Source organism: Gorilla gorilla, chromosome 3, assembly GCF_029281585.2.
Source record: "Gorilla gorilla gorilla isolate KB3781 chromosome 3, NHGRI_mGorGor1-v2.1_pri, whole genome shotgun sequence".
Classification (NCBI taxonomy): domain Eukaryota; kingdom Metazoa; phylum Chordata; class Mammalia; order Primates; family Hominidae; genus Gorilla; species Gorilla gorilla.
In genome coordinates, this window is record NC_073227.2 from 170,062,989 (window position 1) to 170,084,867 (window position 21,879).

Here is a 21,879-nt window from a genome sequence, read left to right on the forward strand (position 1 = left end):
TTTCCTAAGACAAAAGATTCCACAAATAGAATGATACCATTTGTATAAGAAAAAACTGATAATAATCAATACCTAGATGGATCCTGATGGCATTATTAAATTAAAACAAATCACTGACAAAATTTTAAACAAAGTAGTTTGATTAAATAGTTTCAGGAACAAGTAAGAAATAAAAGCTGTATGTACAGAATATTTAGGGAAAAATGACAATATTGTATATATAAACAAATGGGATGTAGACAGAACACTTATGAATCGAATTTTTTAATCAATCAAGAAAAGTATAAGAACTACTCTCACCACAAATACAAAACTTATAAATTCAACCAAATAAATGTAATGGAAACAAGAGTGGAAGAATAAAATATTGGAAAATATCTTCATGACCATAGGGGCCAAGAAGGATTTCTTTTACAAACCTAAAATAATTTTATAAAGAAATAATTAACAACTCTGATCACATTCATATTAAAATTTTATATACATCACAAAGCACCATTTTTAAAAAAGCCAAAGACAAAACACGGGCTTAGAAAAGTTTTTTTTGCAACAAATATAACCAACATAACAGAAGGAAGTTCCAGAAATATGAAGACTCTTAAAATCAGTAACAAAAGACAAACAACCCAACAGAAAATAGGCAAAAAGATATAAAAAGGCAATTCGAGAAAGTAAGAGCATTATTTTTAAGTTAGGATGGTAGATGAGTATACATTATTTTATGCTCTATATTTTGACACATCTTAAAAATTTGTAAGACCAATATATGCATAAATAATTAAAATACAGTTATAAATTAATGAATTAGAAACCAAAAATCATGAGAATAGATCAAGTAATCCAAGATTTTGGTCTTTTGGAAGACATCAAACTGTGAATAAAAATGATAGAAAATATAAATATAGGATATTATGTATGACAAAAACGTATCATAATAGATGAGATATTTTGAAATTCTAAAAGAATATAATATGACAAATTTTAATAAGTATGAATATTTCAATAAAATAGACAATGTTTTAGGAAAATAAGCCTAACCGAAATGCAAGTGAGTTCTCTTGTCCTATGGAGACGTAGATACTCTGGTGGAACTCCCTTGTCTAAATCCTATGACAGCACAAAGCCTTTTCAAATACTTCTGAACATTTCTGGGTAACTCAATTTATCTGTTCACATCTGTCCTTGGGTCCCTGCTGACTCTCTTCTTTACCATGTTGACTCAGATGTAAAATTTATCCCCCCTTCAGTTTCTACCAGAAAATTGAAATCACATTTGCAGGGTATTCTGAAGTATAGAAGATTTTGCTGAAATTGGATGATCAAGTTGAATATCTTTAAACAAAATAATAGGCATAAATGCCACTTGACAACCACATCACTGGGGAACTTTCCTTAGCTGTTTTCTTAACATAGCTTTAGTTTCTCAATGATAAGGTTTGGCTGTGTTGCCACCCAAATCTCATCTTGAATTGTAATCCGCATAATCTCCACAGGCTGTGAGAGGGACCAGGTGGAGGTAATTGAATCATGCGGGCAGATTCCCCCATGCTGTTCTCGTATTAATGAGTGAGTCTCACGAGATCTAATGGTTTTATAAGCATCTGGCATTTCCCATGCTCAAGCTTATCTCCCCTGCCACCCTGTGAAGAGGTGCCTTCCACCATGATTGTAAGTTTCCTGATGCCTCTCCAGCCACGAGGAACTGTGAGTAAATTAAACCTGTTTTCTTTATAAGTTACTCAGTCTCTGGTATTTCTTCATAGCAGCATGAAAAAGAGCTAATACACTCAATGTTAAAAAAAAACACTTATTTTTGGTTCGGGGTGCATGTGAAGGTTTGTTACATATGTAAACTTGTGTCACAGGGGTTTGTTGTATATAGTATTTCATCAGCCATGTATTAAGCCCAGTACTCAATAGTTATCTTTTCTGCTCCTCTCTCTCCTCCCATCCTCCACCCTCAAGTAGACCCCAGTGTCTGTTATTTTCTTCTTTATGTTCATAAGTTATTATCATTTAGCTCCCACTTATAAGTGAGAATATGTGCTATTTGGTTTTCTGTTCCTGTATTAGTTTGCTAAGGATAATGGCCTCCAGCTCCATCCATGTTCCCTCAAAAGACGTGATCTAATTGTTTTATGGTTGTATAGTATTCCATGGTGTATATGTACCACACTTTCTATATCCAACCTGTCATTGATGGGCATTTAGGCTGATTTCATGTGTTATGGTTTGACTGTGTTCCCACCCAAATCTCATCCTGAATTGTAGCTCTCATAATTCCCACTTGTCATGGAAGTGACCTGGTGGGAGTTCCTTGAATCATAGGGGTGGGTGTTTCCATGCTGTTCTCGTGATAGTGAGTAAGTCTCACGAGATCTGATGGTTTTATAAAGGGCAGTTCCCCTGCACTTCTCCTTGTTGCTGTCATGCGAAGAACATGTTTGCTTCCCCTTCCACCATGATTGTAAGTTTCCTGAGGCCTCCCCAGCCTTGCAGAACTGTGAGTCAATTAAACCTCTTTCCTTTAAAAATTACCCAGTCTTGGTATGTCACTATTAGCAGCATGAGAACGGACTAATACACCATGTCTTTGCTATTGTGAATTCCTATCCATGTGTCTTTATGGTACAATGATTTATATTCCTCTGGGTATATACCCAGTAATGGGATTGATGCGGCAGATGGGAATTCTGTTTTTAGTTCTTGGAGGAATCACCATACTGCTTTCCACAATGGTTGAACTAACTTATACTCGCACCAACAGTGTATAATTGTTGTCTTTTCTCTGCAACCTGGCCAGCATTTGTTATTTTTTGACTTTTAATAACAGCCATTCTGACTGGTGTGAGATGGTATCTCATTGTGGTTTTGATTTGCATTTCTGTAATGATCAGTGATATTGAGCATTTTTTCATATCCTTGTCCCAACATCTCTTTAACTTCTCTCTCTTACCTCTTCCTTCTCTATGCTCTGGCTTTTTTCTTTCTGCACTGCAAAGGACAATAATACTTTCATTTTATTATGCATATATCTAAAAATCTTGGCTTCTGCTAACACCCATATCTTCCAGATCTCATCTTCTATACCTGTGGCTCATCAAGGTAATTTTCCAATAGACAGTAGATTCTCTTTAAAAGGAACTCAAATGACAGCTGCTAAGATACTATATTTTTCTCTTCCCCAATTATGATTACCAAAATATACTCAAGAAGTGTAAATCAGTATATATAGCAACATCTCAAATATGAAATGTGCTATTCTCTGTCTTTGTCTCTCTCTCTCTTTCTCTCTCTCTGTCACACACACATACACGCACACACACACATACATACACCATACATACACACACATGCAGCAGAGGGAAGCATATAATCAGGTATTTACAAAGATATAGCTGACTGTAGCAAAAGCTGGTGATTTTTTTTCAATATTATTTTGGTAATTAGAAAAGTGACATTAAAATGAATAAAAGTGAAATAATAAAAATTAAAGGCCTAGTATTCCTTAAATAAAGTAAGTATAATATTCATGCATTTTGCCAGTGCTGTTCCTATCACATGTCTAGAACAAATTTTGATAGCCATCATTCTGCCTCCAGGCAAAGCTGCACTGACCTAGTATCATGGGACTTAGACAGAAGTGGAATGCCCTAATCATAAGGTCTATTCCTTATCCTAGTTCTCTGAAAATCTTTAGAGCACATTTCCCTATGTTGTTCATTCCCAGTGCTGCTGTGTTGTATTTCCTAGAATCTAAACTTTTCCTGCGGTTGTATTTCTGACTTTGGGAAGTCGCCTTGTTTCGTATTGATTCTCCAAGATGTCTTGCTGTGCTCCTGCCTGAAGTCAATTGCCTGCAGAAACTAGCTTATATGCATAGATATGCATTTAATGGAGATTAAGCACAGAGATTTTGGACTCACATAGAAACCAATAATTTATTTCTTATCGTAGTTTCAGGATTTGCTATATATTCCTCTTCTTATATTAACCTTCTTTTCTAATAATTACTAAAAATAACATTTTCTCATAGAACCATTCCCTGAAACTCTGGGCTAGCACAGTGTCCACTGCTACATATTTTCATAGCAGTCTTTACTTAAGCTTTTGTAAAAACGAATCCCATATACTTGAAGCTCCAGTGAGAGCAGTGTCATGTTTTCCTATACTAGTATATTTCTGGAATGTAAGAAGTGCTTAGTGAATAAGTAAAGAAATAGGTGAATGGGTGGATGGATGATTGGCCATCATATGGCCATAGAATTTTCTTGCCAGCTGTTGACCCTACTCACTAGTTCTTGCAGCAAAAAATCAGTTCAGCCAGTGTTCACACCAAAATAAACTCTGTCCCTTGTGGGCAAGGTCTAAAGGACATTTAAATTATCTCCAATAAAACCAAGGTAGCAACTTAGTAGGAATCCAATACTAATACTAAGAGAATTTTAACCAAAGACATTTCTTCTCTCTCTTCCACTCTGGATTGCTTTTTTCAGGTACCTGTATGAGTCTTTCCCCTGCAATTACCCCCTGTGAGGGTTAATACTGAGTGTCAACTTAATTGGATTAAAGGATGCAAAGTATTGATCCTGGGTGTGTTTGTGAGGGCGTTGCCAAAGGAGATTAACATTTAAGTCAGTGGGCTGGGGAAGACAGGCCCACCCTTAATCTGGTGGGTACAATCTAATCAGCTGCCAGAGAATATAAAGCAGGCAGAAAAACAGGAAAAAGCAAGACTAGCCTAGCCTCCCAGCCTACATCTTTCTCCTATGCTTCCTGCCCTCACACATTGGACTCCAAGTTATTCAGTTTTGAGACTTGGACTGGCTCTCCTTGCTTCTCAAGCTTGCAGACAGCCTATTGTGGGACCTTGTGATCATGTAAGTTAATACTTAGTAAACTCCCATATATATATGTGTGTATATATATATTCTCCTATTAGTTCTGTCTCTCTAGGGAACAAAAGACAGTCTTTTGCTAGTACAGCTTTTGGTACCAGTAGTGGGTCTAGAGGAACAGAATATTAAGGATGGAATTCTTTTGTTGGTTTTGGGATTTCTGGGGTTAGCTGCTTAATATGATTAGACCCAAAGATGCTAAGGACCCTCCTTCTAATAGTATGGAGAACACTGATAGTCCTGGGTGTGAACTGTTTAGAGAGTTATGCAAAATAAATGCATTTGACACTCCTGATTCACTGCTCATGAGAGACAAGGAGTTTAGTGACTTTGTACATAATATCTTTGACCATATGTGGAGAACCAAGGAACATAATGAAGCTGGTTGGTTGCTTCTAAGTTCGGTGGATAAAGTGATGAAAGAAAACTATGAACTCAGGGATTCTGTCTCCTGGCTTCAGAAGCAGATAATGAGCCTTAAATATGCTAACATTGCCCTGAGTGAGAGTCTTATCTTCTGTAGAGAAAGAGCTGAAATTGTGAAAAAACAGACACAAGTGGCTGACCTGCAATGAAAGGTGCATGCACAGCCTCGCCAGGTGTCTACTGTTAAAGTAAGGGCATTGATTAGAAAAGAATGGGACCCTGGAACTTGGAATGGGGATGTGTGGGAGGACCCTGATGAAGTTGAGGACACTGAGTTTGGAAAGTCTGTTGAAACTTTTTTGCCAGAAGGAACAGCTTCCCCATCCCCAGTAGTGGCAACATCCCTTCCCGGACCCATGCTGCCATCAGCCTTTCCACTTTCATCTGAGGAGATAAACCCTGCACTGCCTGAGGCAACAGTGACAGCCTCCCCTGAGGCAGTTGCCTGGCAAAATAATGTTGATTCTTCTCAGGAGCCACCCGCAACACCCCTGTTTGCTTCTAGACCTATAACTAGACTAAAGTCCTGGTGGGCCCCTAGAGGTGAGGTTGAGACTGTGACCCATGAGGAGGTGTACTACACTTGAAAAGAACTGCTTGAGTTCTCTAATTTATATAAACAGCAATCTGGAGAACAGGCATGGGAATGGATATTAAGGGTGTCTGATAATGGTGGAAGAAACACAGAGTTGGATTAGGCTGAATTTATTGCTTTGGGCCCACTAAGTAGGGATTCATTCTGCATTTAATATTGTAGCATGGGGAGTTAAAAAACGTTCTAATAGTTTGTTTGCTTGGTTAGCTGAAATATGGATTAAAAGATGGCCCACTGTGAATGAGCTGGAAATGCCTAATCTCCATTGGCTTAATGTAGAGGAAGGGATCAAAAGGCTTAGGGAGATTGGGATGCTGGAATGGGTTAGTCACTTTAGACCTACTCATCTCAGCTGGGAGGGTCCAGAAGATATACTCTTGACTAATGCCTTACAAAATAGATTTGTGAGGGCAACACCTGCATCTTTGAAGAGCCCTGTAATTTCTCTTCTCTGTAAGTCAGATCTAACAGTGGGAACCACAGTCACACAACTACAAAATTTAAGTACAATGGGAATAATTGTATCCCAAGGTGGCAGAGGCCAAGTGGCAGCACTCAACTGTCAAAGACAAGGTGGGCATAGCTACTGGAATGGACAGCAGAGACAAAGCAGCAATCAGAATAGTCTGACTTCTGTAGAGCTCTGGCACTGGCTAATTCATCACAGTGTTCCTAGAAGTAAAATTGATAGGAAGCCAACTGCATTGCCACTTAATTTATATAAGGAGAAAACTTCTAGGTTGAATGGACAAAAGACTAATTTGAATTATAAAAACAGAGAATCTAAAAGAACAAAGCTGGAGGCATCACGCTACCTGACTTCAAACTATACTACAAGGCTACAGTAACCAAAACAGCATGGTACTGGTACCAAAACAGAGATATAGACCAATGGAACAGAACAGAGCCCTCAGAAATAATGCCTCATATCTACAACTATCTGATCGTTGACAAACCTGACAAAAACAAGCAATGGGGAAAGGATTCTCTATTTAATGAATGGTGCTGGGAAAACTGGCTAGCCATATGTAGAAAGCTGAAACTGGATCCCTTCCTTACACCTTATACAAAAATTAATTCAAGATGGATTAAAGACTTACATGTTAGACCTAAAACCATAAAAACCCTAGAAGAAAACCTAGGCAATACCATTCAGGACATAGGCATGGGCAAGGACTTCATGTCTTAAACACCAAAAGCAATGGCAACAAAAGCCAAAACTGACAAATGGGATCTAATTAAACTAAAGAGCTTCTGCACAGCAAAAGAAACCACCATCAGAGTGAACAGCCAACCTACAGAATGGGAGAAAAATTTTGTAATCTACTCATCTGACAAAGGGCTAATATCCAGAATCTACAATGAATTCAAACAAATTTACGAGAAAAAAACAAACAAACCCATCAAAAAGTGGGCAAATGATATGAACAGACACTTCTCAAAAGAAGACATTTATGCAGCCAAAAAACACATGAAAAAATGCTCTTCATCACTGGCTATCAGAGAAATGCAAATCAAAACCACAATGAGATACCATCTCACACCATTTAGAATGGCGATCATCAGGGAACAACAGGTGCTGGAGAGGATGTGGAGAAATAGGAACACTTTTACACTGTTGGTGGGACTGTAAACTAGTTCAACCATTGTGGAAGTCAGTGTGGCGATTCCTCAGGGATCTAGAACTAGAAATACCATTTGACCCAGCAATCCCATTACTGGGTATATACCCAAAGGATTATAAATCATGCTGCTATAAAGACACATGCACATGTATGTTTATTGCGGCACTATACACAATAGCAAAGACTTGGAACCAAGCCAAATGTCCAACAATGATAGACAGGATTAAGAAAATGTGGCACATATACACCATGGAATACTATGCAGCCATAAAAATGATGAGTTAGTGTCCTTTGTAGGGACATGGATGAAGCTGGAAACCATCATTCTCAGCAAACTATCTCAAGGACAAAAAACCGAACACCACATGTTCTCACTCATAGGTGGGAATTGAAGAATGAGAACACATGGACACAGGAAGGGGAACATCACACACTGGGGACTGTTGTGGGGTGGGGGGAGGGGAGAGGGATAGCATTAGGAGATATACCTAATGCTAAATGACGAGTTAATGGCTGCAGCACACTAACATGGCACACGTACACACATGTAACAAACCTGCACGTTGTGTACATGTATCCTAAAACTTAAAGTATAATAAAACAAAACAAAACAAAAAACAGAGAATCATGGCCGCTCAATCAATTTCGAGACTTGAACCAGTTTATAAACCCAGAACCCCTTGAATGAAGGGGAGGCTGGGTCCTCTTGAGGAAGGACTCCACTACATCACTGTCAGTTTATGCAGTGAATCTTTCTCCCATTCTTCCCCAAGGAGACCTCTGGCCTTTTGCCAGGGTAACTATGCACTGGGGAAAGGGAAACAATCAGACATTTAGGGGACTACTGGACACTAGCTCTGAGCTGATGTTGATTCCAGGGACCCCACACTGTCATCGTGGTCCTCCAGTTAAAGTATGGGCTTATGGAGGTCAGGTAATTGATGGAGTTTTAGCTCAGGTCCAACTTCCACTGGATCCATTTGGTCCCTGGACTCACCCTGTGGTCATTTCCCCAGTGCCAGAATGCATAATTAGCATAGACATTCTTAGCAGCTGGCCAGAACCCCCACATTGGCTCTCTGACTGGTAGGGTGAGGGCTGTCATGGTGGGAAAGGCCAAATGGAAGCCATTAGAGCTGTCTCTACCTAGAAAAATAGTAAATCAAAAACAATATCGCATCCCTGGAGGAACTGCAGAGATTAGTACCACCATCAAGGACTTGAAAGACGCAGGGGTGATGATTTCCACCATATCCCTGTTCAACTCTCCCATTCGGCTTGTGCAGAAGACAGATGGATCTTGGAGAATGACAGTGGATTATCATAAGCTTAACCAAGTGTGACTCCAATTGCAGATGCTGTACCAGAGGTGGTTTCATTGCCTGAACAAATTAACACATCTCCTGGTACCTGGTATGCAGCCTTTGACTGGGCAAATGCCATTTTCTCCATTCCTATCCATAATGCCCACCAGAAGCAATTTGCCTTCAGCCGGCAAGGCCAGCAATATACCTTTACTGTCCTACCTCATGGGTATGTCAGCTCTCTGGCTTTGTGTCACAATCTTATTCTGAGAGACCATGATCGCTTTTTCCTTCCACAAGGTATCTCACTGGTTGATTACATTGATGACACTATGCTGATTGGATCCAGTGAACAAGAAGTAGCAAACATCCTGGACTTATTGGTGAGACATTTGCATGCCAGAGGATGCGAAATAAATCCAACTAAAATGCAGGGACCTTTTACCTCGGTAAAATTTCTAGGGGTTCAGTGGTGTGGGTCTTGTTGAGTTATTCCTCCTAAGGTGAAGGATAAGTTGCTGCATTTGGGCCCTCCTACAGCCAAGAAAGGGACACAAAGCCTAGCAGGCCTATTTGAATTTTGGAGGCAACACAATCCTCATTTGAGTATGTTACTCTGGCCCATTTATCGAGTGACCCAAACAGCTGCCAGTTTTGAGTGGGGCCACAAACAGGAGAAGGCCCTGCAATAGGTCCAGGCTGCTGTGCTAGCTGCTCTGCCACTTGGGCCATATGACCTAGCAGATCCAATGGTGCTTGAGGTGTCAGTGGCAGATAGGGATGCTGTTTGGAGCCTTTGGCAGGCCCGCATAGGTGAATCACAGCGGAGACCTCTAGGACTTTGGAGCAAGGCCTGGCCATATTCTGCAGATAATTACTCTCCTGTTGAGAGACAGCTCTTGGCCTGTTACTGGGCTTTGGTGGAAATTGAATGTTTGAGTATGGGTCATCAAGTCACTATGCGACCTGAACTGCCTCTTATGAACTGGGTGCTTTCTGATTCACCTAACCATGAAGTGGGTCATGCACAGCAGTATTCCATCATCAAATGAAAGTGGTATATACGTGATCAGGCTTGAGCTGGTCATGAAGGCACAAGTTACATGAGGACTTGGCTCAAATGCCCATGCTCTCCACTCCTGCCACCCTGCCTTCTCTTCACCAGCCTGCACTGATGGCTAATGGGGGATTCCCTATGATCAGCTGCCAGAGGAAGAGAAGACTAGGGCCTGGTTCACAGATGGTTCTGCACAATATGCAGGCACCAACCGAAAGTGGACAGCTGCGGCACTATAGCCCCTTTTTAGGACATCCCTGAAGGACATCAGTGAAAGGAAATCTTCCCAATGGGCAGAACTTTGAGCAGTGCACCTGGTTGTGCACTTTGCATGGAAGGAGAAATGGCCAGATGTGCAATTATACACTGATTCACGGGCTGTAGCCAATGGTTTGGCTGGATGGAACTTCGAAGAAGCATGATTGGAAAATTGGTGACAAAGAAATTTGAGGAAGGGGTATGTGGATGGACCTCTCTGAGTGGTCAAAAACTGTGAAGATATTTGTATCCCATGTGAGTGCTCGCCAGTGGGTGACCTCAGCAGAGGAGGATTTTAATAATCAGGTAGATAGGATGACTCGTTCTGTGGACACTACTCAGCCTTTTTCCATAGACACCCCTGTCATCGCCCAATAGACCCATGAATAAAGTGGCTCTGGTGGCAGGGATGGAGATTATGCAAGGGGTTAGCAACATGGACTTCCACTCACTAAGGCTGACCTGGCTTTGGCCACTGCTGAGTGCCCAATTTGCTAGCAGCAGAGACTGAGTCCTTGATATGGCACCATTCCTCAGGGTGATCAGCCAGCTACCTGGTGGCAGGTTGATTATATTGGACCTCTTCCATCATGGAAAGGGCAGAGGATTGTCATCACTGGAATATACACTTACTCAAGATATGTGTTTGCCTATCCTGCACGCAATGCCTCTGCTAAGAGTACCATCCATGGACTCACGGCATGCCTATCCAACATCGTGGTATTCCACACAGCATTGCTTCTGATCAAGGCACTCACCTCACAGCTAAAGAAGTGTGGCAATGGGCTCGTGCTCATGAAATTCACTGGTCTTACCATGTCCCCCACCATCCTGAAGCAGCTGGATTGATAGAATGGTGGAATGGCCTTTTGAAGTCACATTATGATGCCAACTAGGTAACAATACTTTGCAGGGCTGGGGCAAAGCTCTCCAGAAGGCCATGTATGCTCTGAATCAGCATCCAACATATGATACTGTTTCTCCCATAGCCAGGATTCACTGGTCCAGGAATCAAGGGGTGGAAGTGGAAGTGGTACCATTCACCATCACCCTTAGTGATCCACTAGCAAAATTTTTACTTCCTGTTCTGCTGGCCTAGCGGTCTTAGTTCCAGAGGGAGGAACACTGCCACCAGGAGACACTGGAAATTAAGATTGCCACCTGGACACTTTGGGCTCCTCCTACCTTTAAGTCAACAGGCTAAGAAGGGAGTTACAGTGTTGGCTGGGGTGATTGACCTGGACTATCAAGATGAAATCAGTCTACTACTCCATAATGGAGGTAAGGAAGAGTATGCATGGAATACAGGAGATCCATTAGGGTGTCTCTTAGTATTACCATACCTTGTGATTAAGGTCAATAGGAAACTAAAACAGCCCAATCCAGGCAGGACTACAAATGATCCAGACCCCTCAGGAATGAAGGTTTGGGTCACTCCACCAGGAAAAACACCACGACCTGTTGAGGTGCTTGCTGGGAATACAGAATGGGTAGTAGAATAAGGTAGTCATCAAAACCAGCGACTACCACATGACCAGCTGCATAAATGAGGACTGTAACAGTCATGAGTATTTCCTCCTTCTTTTGTTAAAAACATGTTTGTGCATGTATGTGCTTGTACTAAGAAAGTATCTTCATTTTATTTATTTTTCCTTTACCATGTGACACAAGATTTATTGACTTCATATCCACATTTAAGTATTGTTAACTTTATGTAATAGTATTTGGGTTGGGGGTTGGTTCATTTCTGGTTGTACAAAGGATATTTGTATTACGTTAGCTAAATTATGACCTTATTATTGTCTTTATTTGAAGACTATGTATGATCTCAGGAGATGTATATGGGTTCAAGTTGACAAGGGGTAGACTTGTCATGGTTAATACTGAGCATCAACTTGATTGGATTGAAGGATGCAAAGCATTGATCCTGGATGTGTCTGCAAGGGTATTGCCAAAGGAGATTAACATTTGAGTCAGTGGGCTGGGGAAGGCAGACCCACCCTTAATCTGGTGGGCACAATCTAATCAGCTGCCAGCGAATATAAAGGAGGCAGAAAAACGTGAAAAGGTGAGGCTAGCCTAGCCTCCCAGCCTACATCTTTCTCCCATGCTGGATGCTTCCTGCCCTCAAATATCAGATTCCAGGTTCTTCAGTTTTGAGACTTGAACTGGCGTTCCTTGCTCCTCCAAGCTTGCAGGAGGCCTATTGTTGGACTTTGAGATCATGTAAGCTAATACTTAATAACTCTACTTTGTATATATTATATATATAATATATATATCCTATTAGCTCATATATATAGATCCTATTAGTTTATATATATATAGATCCTATTAGTTTATATATATATCATATATATTAGTTTATCTATATCCTATTAGTTTATATATCATATTAGTTTATATATTAGTATATATATTAGTTTATAATATATAGTTTATATATTAGTTTATATATATCCTATATATATCCTTATATATGATATATATATCCTATTAGTTCTGTATATATATGTGTATATATATGCATATATATGTATATATATGCATATATATGTATATATGTGTGTGTATATATATGTGTATATATGTGTGTGTATATATGTACATATATGTACATGTGTATATATACACACATATATGTACATATATGTGTATATATGTGTATATATATATATATCCTATTAGTTCTGTCCTTCTAGGGAACCCTGACTAATACACCCCCAAATGACTTCACATTAGATTCCTGCATCTCACAGTGACTGCAAATCCCTGTCTGCTTTACGCTGATCACTGCATTCTTGTGTGGTTCCTTTCCAGACTACTACATAGGACCATTCCTCAGATGAACACTTCCCTTGGAATGTCCCTCTCTGAATATGCCAATTGTCATGTTTTCTCACTAAACTCATCAGTTTGGTTCTCCATGTATCTATGATCACTCAACCCCTCATGCTATTAACTGAAATATCGTACCCCTGATGTTGGAAGGCTATTCTTCCTACCTTGGAATTCTTGGTACTCATGCCCATTCTTTCTTCTGAACATCTTTATTCTATTTAAGCCAGCTCTTAATCATAGGGTCATTTCTTTTCTAAAAATGCCTGTTGAATATTCTCCTTCTACTTCACTTCTCCTTCCCTTGGTTTCCCAACATCCAGACCTTCCCAAGGCCATCCTGCATAATATTCATTTCATGGCTAATTTGCCCAAATCAATCCTTTCGTCAGGATAGTCTTCTTTTGAAAACTTCCAAAAGGTTATTTAAAACCCATGAGCATAAAAATTTCCATAATTAACCAGGTGTTCTGTAATGGAGCTATAGCATCTATGTGAAACCCATTTCCCTCTAATCCTTAATTAATTCTGCCTTCCTGTATTTACTTCGGCTTTCCAGAATGGCCCTCTATTGTTCTCTTTTCTGACCCAAATCCTATTAATTTTGCCCATATCAAGTTCCATACATTCTGTGAAGCCTTCCTTTTAGTCCACTACAGCTTTTATTTCTGTAAACTCTTGTCATATTTTATAGTTAATACCAAGTAATTAATCTAATGGTTTCATCTGTGTTAGGTCTACTTCCCAAATTTGACTGTATCATTTCTCATGGAGAAAGATGTATTAGACTTTCTCTATTCCCTATTGTAACCACCGCAGTCCTGCAGACTAGCATTGACTGCAGAATAAAGATGCTTTCCTTGCCCTGGTTGAATTGTTGAAGGTGGATATTATTATAAAAGAAAGGAGTTAAGTTAGGAAGGTATCAGGGAAATAGTACAAAGTAAATAAGTGATACATATTTGAAGGCTAAAGAGTTTTGAAATCTATTTTCAAGCCTGAGCCAATGTTACCATGACCGAGCTTGTCAACAACCACAAGCAAACTAGCTACCCACCTGCTGTGGTGAGGAAGCATTTGGAACTCAATGAGAATGAGGTAGAAAGTCAGATAACACTTCAACATGAAAACACCTTTATATTTATTAATACCTTTTTGAGAATCCTTAGCCATTTTCTGGGCTGCCTTTCATATCGTGCCTGTGAGGACAAAAGAGGGTAGGAATTATAAACACTTTGACATGGGAAGACAGACACAGAGAGAAATCCCTTGCCAAACATCTAACAGTGAAAAAACTGGGAATAGAAACCAGGTCCCATGCCTCACCATCTGGTGTTCTATCAGCTAGACCACACTGTCTCTCTAAATTGCCAACCTGGATTAATAATTGTACATATGACATAATTCTAGTTTTTGCCTTTCTGTGCTGTTGAAGATGGGACATCTCTTCCAGTGAGCATGATGGAAACTTTTCTGTGTATATATCCAAATATATAATTAACGATTTTTTTCCTTATATACATGCAGAATAAAGACAACCAAACTCATTTGAGTTTGTTTCAATGCTAGAAGAAAATTAAGAAATTCATTGATATTAGATAGGGAGCTATTAAATCAAAAATAATTTAAGGAAATGTATTTTGAGAATTAGCTAATCTAAATTATATTGGCTTCTACACATTGATGTCTTTCTTTTGTCGTCTGAGCTGCTTTATTCCAAAAGCAGAATTCTGTGCACACACAACTTCTATAGCTTCCTGTTTGCACCAAACCATGATTACAGAAATAAGAATTCTGGGTCTTTCCATTGGCTCTTTCAGCCTGCGTGTGCCTATTTTTGAGCATGTAAAGACCAACATACGTTGTTCACAATAGGTTGGAAACTGCAGGACTTTCCTTCAGACTGAGAAGAAAATTGTCTATTTAATTCAGGGAAAATGAAGGTTTAAGATCAGGTAAAATATATTATTTTCTTTAATTACCAAGCCAGGAATCCATTTGGGATTATGAAAGAGAGGCAACCCTTGATACGCTAGTATTTCAGCCTCTACTCTTTCAAATACCTGTGTGTGTTTAAGACCAGCTGTTACACTAAATATTGCCCTACAGCTACATTAGCTGTACTTATGCAAAGTATTTTTGATGGTAGCAATTGTAACCATGTTTATAAAAGTAAAGTCCAGCTGACAATTGGACATATTGATGAGTGACAGAGAGAGGCTGGGTTAATTCTTTAAAATCAATTTTCATTAATATTATAGTCTCTTCTTTACACCTTTGTGTAGTATTTGAATTATCCACCACGATAAAGAGAAAAACGGTAGACCACAAATTCTTCGCTTGATAGGAACAAAGGGTTGAAGCAGTGTGGGAAGATTGAGAAGGGATTTCCTAAATCACGAATCACTCAAGGAACATCTAAGGCCAGCAAGTGCCTTAGACGGAAGGTGGGGAATGCAGGGGAGACCACTTCCTAGCAGGGACTAGGGACACCCCACAGAGCTGATCCCTAGAAGGTAGCAGGTTGCTGCCTATCTTGTTTACTGCTGCCTTGGTTCCTAAACATGCTTTGCATCACCCACCAATTCTTCTTTTCTAAAGGACAAGATAAAGTTTTTATACTTCAGTAGTGAATTTGAGCTAGACCGAAGACATAAAACACCAGGGAGAACAATTTCAGCCCCTGAATTAATTCACTGAAATGTAAAATGGGGATATAGGGTTGGCAGAGATCCAAATAGAAAAGAAATCTGAAAAGATAAAATGTGTGTGTATATACATATATTTGTGCACATCTAATCTCACTTAAGAATGTAAAGCTATATAAGTGAGGCTACAGAAAGAGAAAGGGGAGAGAAGGACATGTATGGTTGGTAGGAAAGATAACTATGCAAACTTTAAGTCCTAGATATTTAGGATTAAGAATTGGGGAGCGGGGGAAGTAAGTAATAAAATAAAAAGATGAACATGATAAAATATATGTAAAATCTTAGTGAATATACTGAACAGGAAGAGAAATACTGCATTTGTGACAGAAGCTAATAGTGTTCCAGAGAATAGAGCATATTATTCAAGGGCTGTATATTTAGGCCATTGATAAAAGTCATCATCCAAGATCTTTAAAATAAAGCAGAGAAGTATCTTGCTGGATCATTGAAAATGCTGATAGTTATAAATGGATTTTCTTAAGTCATTGCTGCTTTGAGCCAAAACAAGACAGGTAACAGAAGAAGGTGAGGGAAAATACTGGAAAAGGAATCTGGAGGAAACCCTCATAATTTCACTTCCACCCTGGCTCTACCCTCTACAACCAGCAGAGCCTGTCTATTGAAGGTGAATATAGAGGCCCGAAAGCTTAAGCTGGCCCTCTGCCTCCTTCCCTGAGGTCCTGCTCTGCCTCCCTTGTCGCACTTCTCTTCCCTGTTTCTCAACTCCCTGCTCTTCGGCCAGCTTGACCTACTCACTGCCCTCCTCTGGGAAGTAGCCTCCACTCCCACTCCCTCACCTTGTCTCAGGCCTTCCTCCTCAGTGGGAGGAGGTTCTCCTGCCTTGCCCTTAAGCTCTGCTTACCTTCAGGTATCTAACATTACTACAGAGTAGGAATCCTACAACTCGCATCCTCCATACATGACCCAAAGGCTAAATAGCCAACTGGTCTGTGACTGTCATGCCATAAAAATGCTTTATCAAATTTGAAACACAAATGAGAAGCTTGTGTTTTAGTTATATTCTCAGGGACGTGGAAATTGCACTCTTTGTGGCTAGTTTACAGTCGTTAGCAAGCTACGCATTTCCACTGGATTATTCAAACCCTTTTAGTGATTGGCTGGTATTATTTTTATTTTTTATGACAATAAAGAACATGTAATGTGCAGATATCTAGTTCCAAGATGCAAACTCTTCAACTGCTTTTATGTTTAAAACTTTTTGCCCATATCCTGAGGTCAATTCAATATTTAGTAGTAGTTTCTTCCAATTTTTATAGATTTTTTTTGAACATTGAACACTGACAATCCAGCTCAGATTGTATCTATTATCTATGCACCTATGTATCTTTGTATCTATGCATGTATGTATGTATATTTATCTATCTATCCATCTACCTACCTATCCATTTAAATTATTGGCTCTTATAACAGAATAAGTCCTCTTGTCCCAATATTTAATTCTTCTTTTTCATTATTTTGGATAGTTCCTCACTGTTTATTTTTTCAGATGTATTTTTCAGTAAGTTTTCCAAAGTTACAAAATAAATTCCATTGGGAATTTTTGGGGACTGCATTTTGAAGATACAAATTGATTTGGGAAGAACTGTATCATTACAATATTTAATCTTCCCAATAGGATAATCTAAGTTTTATGTCTGTGAAATGTGAAGACAATTTCCTTTCTGATATTATTATTTTTGGAAAAATGGCTGAGACTGAATCTTAAATATTCTAGTATTGCTCATCTGGCTTATGGATGAACAGCATCTTTAGCTTCTCCTTCATCTCTCAGCTGTTTGCTCTTGGTGGAACTTGCTTTTGAGCACCTTCATTGAGGCAAACAGGGACCCAATGGGGAACCAGCTTAATAGTTCCAGAGACAGGCTTAGTCGTGACACATCAGGATATGAAGAGAACTTCCCTGTGACTGGCTGGGGGTCTGCCTCGCTGAGAGGTCACTAATTATGCCTATCCTCTCCTGCAGATTCTCCTACCCTTTTGTGAAGGCCTCTTCTCCATCTCCTCCACTCTGCCAGGTACATTAGCCTCAGTGTATGTTTGAGTTGAATTAAGAAACTTAAAGGAAGCTTGTCTCTGGGACTTCATGGTTGGCTTTTCCACTGTTAATGAAAATACCACACTAGGGAAAGGGAATAAAAAATAAACTTAAGGTATAGTTTTGAGGGAAAGTGTATTCTTTTAATAACTTTTTAAGTAGCTCATTGCTACTTCTTGTTATCTCCATCAAAACTAACTGATTCACCTCTTTTTTTTTTTTTGGCTAGGAATTAATTTCTTTTTAAATAAACACACTCTCCACCAGGCACTTTTTCCTCACTATGAACACTGAATACTTTTTTTCTTTTTGATGAAAATAATTTCACTTCAAGGAGACAGATGGGAAGATGCAAGCTCAACTATGAACATCTTGCAGGCCTGGTGGTTAAAGAGGTTGATAGGTCTGTGCGTTTCATTTTATCCTCCCACAGTCTCACCAATTGTTGGCAGTGCATGTGACGCCACCAGGCCCTGGTGTCAGCCCATGATGGCTATAGGAAAGACACAGCTTTTAAAATGCAAGTCTGAGTTTCGGAGATCCAGCAGATGCATGAGCGGGGGCAGTGGGTTACATAGTTCCTGCCTGTAATGCCTGGCTCTTGCATTCTCTGCAATCTCCCCTTATGCTAGTTAACCCCAAATTCTCCTTGAAGAAATGCTTGGGAATTTTATTTTAAGCAATATTACTGATATGAGTACTTTCCCTCCAATAGTTGCACTTAAAATATCCATTTAAGCATGATCCGTATGTCTGTTTTAAATGTTTATACCTGTAGTATTTACAATAGGAAATTGACATAATATTTTTATACAGCTTCAAAATATTCTGTTTCAAAATGAAAAACAAGTTAATATGAAAATCCTCCAGTTTTAACCTATAGTGTCAAGATAGCAGGAGAAAGGAGACAGAGTGAGATGTTGAGATTCTCCTTAAGCCTGTCTGGGATTAGTTTTCTTAGGGGACTCTCAAAGTCAAAGTCAGGTCACCTGAGTGCCAGGTCTGCTCAGCACAGACCAATGGCAGGCGTGTGTTCAGTAAATAGAGACAGCACAGTCCAGAGGCAAGCTCTTTGGAGCAGTCTTCAATTATATGTTGTTTATTGTTTAACCAAACTGCTTGCTATTCCAAAAGTGTTGGCCCTGTCTCTTTAGCTGCCTCGTGTTCAATTGCATTTTCACCACCTTCCTCAGCCACTGCATGTTTTAGATCTATTTTTTATGTCAGGATAGCTTTTTCTCCTTGCTATTGCTTCAGGAAAATGCTGTGGGAAAAAAATGCTTCATAAGATTTTATTTTTCCCCCTTATTTATTTATTTTTTATTTTTGTTTGGCCGCTGGGTAACTCCTGTATACTCCTTTCAGACGCAGCATGAGATTAGATTTTTTAGAAATTACACTGCCTGTCATGTCTGTATTAGAGCAATCTGTCATCTTCACATTGGAAACCCTGGATGCTGTCTCCAGCCACTGTTTCCTCAGGACCTACATATAGTATTTTGGAACATATAGTAATAGAGGTTGCATGAACAACGTCAATAGCCTGTTATTCTTCATATGCTGTTCTAAATTATAGATATTACCAGACATCCCAGTGTGGCATTAGGAGATGATTCTATGGTTAACACAGGAGAACATTCACAGAAATACCAGGCAAAAGCAAATGAAAAGACTAAAATATATTGCTTCTATTCGTTTTAAAAGCTGACTTGGATAGCAGCAGAAACTTGGTCATAGGTAGTAATACATTAGGCTCTATCTAATATTTCTTCTTTCCATTTTATAAATAAGTAAGTAAATATATGGCATACTTATCCTCCACTTCTCCTTCCCCCTCCAGGTTGGTCAGTGCTCAGCTTGGCAACTACCAAAATAAAGGTCTGTAATTCTTTCAGACATTTGCTAAAGGTGGGAGCCCAGTGGTAGCTTTAGAATAATATCTATTATTAAAGCACATCCATTTTGCAAAGAGGATCCATGCCAGGAAGCATTCCAAAGGACCCAGTCACATTTTATCTTAAGGAGGTTGGTATTTAAAATGTCAAAATGAAATAGTTCACGCAGCTGAAGGAAAGCAGTGAAAAGGCAGGCAAATGAAGCAGTGTAACTTGAACTTCCAGAGTAGCTAACCCAAGGGTCTTACTTGCACACAGAAGCTGTGTGCTATTCACGAAGCAAGTTTTTCTGCAGTGATATGGATTGTGGAATAAGTGATTATGGCTGGGATCCTGTACACATCAAGTTGCAAAACACAAGCTTTATCTTTCCATTCATTCATATTTCTTGCAGACAAGTTATTTATAGCTGCAAAGAGTGGGACTCCATCATTAAATATGGATGCATGTTGTAGTCATTTGTGTGTTTCTGAGCACATGACTAGCATTTATTCCATGTTAAATACACTAAACGCTTAGCCAGAGCACAGTGAAGGTTATAAACATCTTACTCACGTGTCCATATATTTTTAAATCCAGAAATGTTATTTAAAATGAGCATATGTATTTAAAATTCTCTCATTACATGATTGGTTATAAATTCACAGACAATTGCATATAAAAGTTTTTCTAAAATACTATGTGGTAATGACATGAATCTATGGAAACAAATGAATACAGTCACATTGTCTTTAAAATCTGATGTTTTAAACAGTATGAGGAAAACATGAAATTGTGGTGCAAACCACACATGCTCTGGCAATCTAGAAAAATATTTTCCTCTTCACAAAGTCTATTTCTCTTACTCTTAATTCACAATTTAATCTTTTCTTTTTGTTATATATTGGATGTGAATTTTCAGTGGTTTGAAATATTTGAGCATTTCTGTCCCTCGCACCACAGAGATGTAAGCATACAAATTTCTCAGATTGTAATAAAACCTATTTGAAAACTGCATTTTGTGTATACCATTTTTTCATATTTGGTAGCACAATAATTACAAAGTCAGGACTGTATCTTTTATTTCTTATATTTTGGTGCAGTTTTAGAAACTATGAATTTCAGATATTTTACTTCCATTATGAAATTTGAAAATTAACAATATCATTTGACATTTGTCATATTCCAACTGTAACTTGAGCAGTTGTGTGCTTAGATGTTCACAGAAGTATAATTTTTTTCAGATTTGCATAGCTAATGTATTGATTACACCATTTTCCACATCATGGAAGCAGTCAATCTTTTTTTATATCCATCCAGCTCATCAACCTTAATTGGTATTTACTTGGTGCTTACTGTATTGCATATATGGTACTGTGGTAATTGCATGTGAAGATTTAACTTTAAGTGAACAATTTGGTTCAGTAATATTGTGCTCACACACACACAAATACACATCAATGTAAGGGAATCTATGTGATTGAAACTAAATGTCTGTGCAAGCAGTGTGGGTCTGGCCTATTTGTCCAGCAGTCTCTGGATGTGCTGGAGCTTCTGCATTCATGAGTGAATATGCAGCAATGATATTTGGCGAGCACAGATGCATTTCTACCAGCTGCACTGCACTTTGGCATCTACCCAACAGCACCAGAAGGATATAGAGATCATTTGGCTGCTTTATTTATTTTCAGAGGTCATGTGTCAGTTGCATATATGTTTTATTAAATTAAAAAAAATTATTAACTACTACCTCCCCAACTCCAAAGCATCAAATAGTTTTTTTTTATTTTAAAGCAAAAGTAATTTGGATATTATTGATAATTGATAATTTCACAATGTTAGTATTAACTATCAATCCATTATTGATGTTTCACAGAAGGTATGCTACTTCTGCATGGAAATTTCACTGAATATTTTTATTTATTCTCTCAAATACTCCATCTGTTTGCATGAACGACATTCCTATCAAATCACTGGCGTTGTTTCCAGAATTTGGGAGGCAGAATATCACAACATGTAGAAGAACAACGAAGAAACTGAAAAATAATTACCACATTGAAAAACTCTCACGCTGTCCCCATCCCTGTTTATATACAACAATGAATAAAAACCCAAGTCATGTTTAGATAAGTATAGTTATTAGCTACCTAGCTGTTAAACAGGCACAATTTCTTTGAGACTTCAGTTAACAGTTGTCATTTGGTTGATAATTTGCATTCCTGATTCATAAGCCCAGCCCA